Raw genomic sequence first — 4,477 nt, 5'->3', positions numbered from 1 at the left:
ACGCCTGTAACCACAGCAGCTTGGGAGGCTGAGGCAGGAGGATCTCAAGTTCAAAGTCAGCCTCCAAACCAGCAAGGTGCTAAGCAACTCTGTGAGACCCTGTCTCTAAATAAACTACAAAATAGGACAATTGGGAATGTGGTTCAGTGGTCAAGTGCCCCTGAGTTCAATCCCCAGTACCAAAGAAAAAGAGTTCTTTTTCTTCACATGTGATGCCCATGTGTATTTATTTGTAAACTCATTAAAATAAATCTGGGGTAGTGGTTCTTTTTTTTTTTTTAATTTTGTTTTTTTGGTGATGCTGGGGATTGAACCCAGGGCCTTGTGCATACAAGGCAAGCACTCTACCAACTGAGCTACAACCCCAGCTCCCTGGGGTAGTGATTCTTAACCATAGATGATCTTGTCCACCAGGAAGCAGTTGGTAATATATAAAGACACTGCTGGGTGTTTTAACTTGGGAGTTGCTGTTAGCAGGTATAGGTAGAGATCAGGATGATGCAAAACATTCTAAAGTGGGTAGGACAGCTCCCTACAACAAAAAAATTATCTGGCCTATATGCCAATAGTGCCAAGATTTTTAAATTCTGACCTAGACAGTGATTAACTATAAGAAGTGAGATTAGAAGCAGGGGGTGAAAAGATAGTTTCACTTTTGTACAAATATTATTTAATGATGTTTGTAGTTAAAAATAAAATTAAGCAGGCCGGGGGTCGCAGCTCAGTGGCAGAATGCTTGCCTCGCATGTGTGAAGCACTAGGTTCAATACTCAGCACTGCATATAAAAAAAATATTAAATAAAATTAAGCAATCAATATAAATGACAATAATATAGTCAAAGTATAATTAAGTAAACTAATGTTAATGCTTTATAAAAAAATCTTTAAAAATATACCAAATGCTAATTAAAATTACCCAGATATAACCACTGTTAAAATGCTGGTAGAAATACTTACTGAATGCACATTCTAACTGCACATCCCATCCCAGATTTCTAGAAATAAAAAAATAATATGAATAAATCCATAACAGCCTAGGATAAAAACAAGAGGTGGTAATACTAGTCTAGAAATCATATAATATCTCTGAACTATGGGAGGCAAAATAGGTACTGAAGGAGGAAATTACAGCCTCCGATGAGAAGGAAAAGATGTGCAGATGCAGTTCAAAGGGGGTTTCAAGACAGAAGTGGTGTACACAGACAGCTAGAGGAGGCCTGGAGAAAACCATCAGGTGATAATTTAGAAGTCCACAGAAAAAGCAGCTGGGTAAGTCTAACTTTTCCTATTCTACCCCTAGTTATCTAAGGTGGAGCAGCAGAGGACTCAGTCCCCAGACAAGAACTATGGTAGTCCAGATGTGCACGTTAGTGTCCAGTGAAGATGGCAATTCTCTGAAAGTGTGAAGAGCTCCCATACCTAAAGTATGCCACTCTGTAACCCATGCTGCCCCTTCACTAGATGAAAGTTGGAAAAGAAAATTCACAGCATTCATGGAAAAAGGGATAATGAAAAATAAGATTCCAAGAAATATACATCAAGTATTTGAGCAAAACCAATTCTAGTCCTCACAATGACAGAAGCAAAAGTAAAGTCACTTCAGAGGGATACACCTTCACCACAGGCTATGGATGAGTGGCCCCCAATTTGACGAAATACAGAAGTTACTTTTGAAAAAGGTGTAGTTTTAAATTTAAAGTACTACAGTTGTGATACATTTTAGGAGTATCTTAACCAATTTTTCTTGATACTATTTTTTTCTGTGTATAAGAGTAACAAATAATAAAATCTATGTTTAAAGAAGCCAAAAAAGAGTTATCCCAACAAACATGAAATAAAAAGAATGAAAACAATGTATTGTGTCATAGTTTAGTTGGCAACATTTTTGTTTTCATAGTGCCTTAAAATAATGGTATCTTATATTCAAAATTTGCAATCTAAGTATTGGCACACTAAATCAATCAATACACATAAAATGCTAATTTATCATGTCTAAATTGGGTTTTAATTCCACAAATGTAAAATTTTTTTAACCTAAAGTCAATTAATGTGATTCATCACATTAACAAATTAAGAAAAACAGTTCTGTCTCGTGTGTGTGTGTGTGTGTGTGTGTGTGTGTGTGTGATGGGAGGGATTGAATTCAGGGCTTTCACATGCAAAGTAGACATTCTACCACTAAGCTACATCTCCAGCCCAAGAGAAATAGCATTCAATCTTCTACTTAAATGCAGAAAAAAGCTTTGATAAAATTTAACATTGCAAACTAAAAATGATGAGAGTTTCTTTAACCTAAGAGTATTTACAAATAAATAAGTAAACTATTGCAAATAAAATGTATAATACTCTTGAAAGTTTCCCCTTTGATCAGAAATACGACAAATGTGTCTACTATCATCACTCCAATTTGACACTGTATGAGGATCCAGCACAGCAAGGCACAAAAAAAAGTAAAGTAAGATAGGAATTAATAATTAGTTGCTCAGACAGGAAGACACAAAACTGTTGTTATTCACACATACGATATAATTATCAAGGTTAAAAATCCAAAAATCTAGGCAAGTTTAAATTTGGAGAATTTAACAGAATTACTGAAAATGAATCAATTTATAGAGATAAATTGTAATACTCTTCTACACCTTCAAATTTATAACAGTATTAAGCAAACCAAGTCCCTAACATCAAAGAAGTTTTTGAGATTTTTATGGAGAAAATTATAAGACTGTATTAATATATATAAAGGAAGACCTAAATTAATGGTGAGATATACCATATTCATTGAGTAGAACACTCAATATTTAAAGATGTAAATTTTCCAAAATTAATTTATAGATTTAATAAAAAAAAACAATTAAAATCTCAATTCATTTCTGTGAATTACTTACATGTGTGCATGTGATGCTGGGGATTAAACTCAAGACCTGGCACTTGCTAGGCCAACATTCTACCTCTGTGTTACATCCCCAGCCCTATATTTGTGAATCTAGGCAAACTGATTCTAAAATTTATGTAGAAATATATAGAACCAAGTATAGCCAAGACATTCTTAAAAAGAACAAAGTAAATTTGCTTTACTAAATAGCAAAACTTACAAAAAATTAATGTAATAAAATAAATGTAAGTATTGGTACAGAAACAAAAAAAGCAGATTAATGAACAGAATAAAGCTCATACATACTATACGTGGATTTGAATACTTGGACTTGAATCACTCCATATCATGGTAGAAATTGCAGATTTTTTCAATGCATGGTGGTTAGCCCACTGAGTAAACATATGGATTTATTTATTTATTTGTTTGTTTATTTATTTATTTATTTTGGTACTGGGGATTGAACTCAGAGGTACTTGACCACTCAGCCACATTCCCAGCCCTATTTTGTATTTATTTAGAGACAGGGTCTTAGCGCCTCACAGTTGATGAGGCTGGCTTTGAACTCGTGATTCTCCTGTCTTAGCCTCCAAGCTGCTGAGATTACAGGGGTACATCACATATGGAAAAAAAGTAAAATTGTGTGCCTACCTCACACCATACACAAAAATCAACTCCAGAAGTACTAAAAACCTAAGCATAATGAACAAACTAAAATGCTCTAAGAAGTAAGGAGAATGACTTCATAACTTTGGATTAGGGAATTATTTCATTACTAGGACATTAAGAAAATTAAATATAAGGAAAAAATATTAATAAGTTGCCGCAGTCTGGCTGGGCACAATCAGGAGCCACTTGTCAAAAGAAACTAACTTTATTTTTAGAACCACACACGCCAAACAAAACAGCCTCTCAGGAAAAACCCTCAGAGCCTCAACTGCCACCACCGGCTTTCCACAAGCCTCTCTCTCCCACACAAGCTTCTCTCCACCTCCCACAATCCTCCTGCTCTTGAGGCCGATTGGCTGGGTCATGTGGGCGGAGCCAAAAAAGTCCCCCAATGAGCAGCTCCGTGGTCTGAAAGGGCAGGGAAACAGCCCAATGAGCATCACCGCAGAGGAGCCAATCAGCTAGATGTTGCTGGGGCCGCTGTGAGCCAATCATCAGCCGGCAGCTGGAAGTTTGCTGGCAGCTGGAAGTTTGCTGGGGCCCCTTCGGCTGTGGCTCTCAACATCTCCCCCTCTCTGTTTAAACAACAAGCATGTGGCTTAGGGACCGTGCCTGCCTTAGGTTGTCCAATAGTACATATGGTCCTTACCCCTTAGGTTGGTACCATTGCAATTGGATCTTACCTGTCATTGACTACCGGTCCAGTATACAGCCACACCTGTGGAGAGGTCTTTGTACCAGTGGGGGGTGAGGTTCTTTGCCTCACCTCTGTTGGCCCCCCAAATTTTTGAGCTGGACGATCATGGACAAGCAGAGGGAGGAAGATACATCCAAGCCAATTGACGGCTCCTTTTGGAAAAACTTGTACCAGCCAAACATCATCAGCAAAAATACCCCAACACTACCACAAGTCGCTGCACCAACAGATAGTTCACA

General features: G+C 37.2%; 1 non-coding gene across 1 annotated transcript; it reads right to left on the bottom strand.

Moving 5' to 3' along the window:
* Positions 1-293: 293 nt before the first annotated feature.
* On the bottom strand, positions 294-366 carry Trnat-ugu. Its single transcript has one exon. It is a non-coding gene; the product is annotated as a tRNA-Thr (tRNA).
* Between the last annotated feature and the right edge of the window lie 4,111 nt (positions 367-4,477).

This window comes from Marmota marmota, unplaced genomic scaffold, assembly GCF_001458135.2.
Source record: "Marmota marmota marmota unplaced genomic scaffold, marMar, whole genome shotgun sequence".
NCBI lineage: Eukaryota > Metazoa > Chordata > Mammalia > Rodentia > Sciuridae > Marmota > Marmota marmota.
This window is presented reverse-complemented; position numbering and strand designations above follow the sequence as displayed.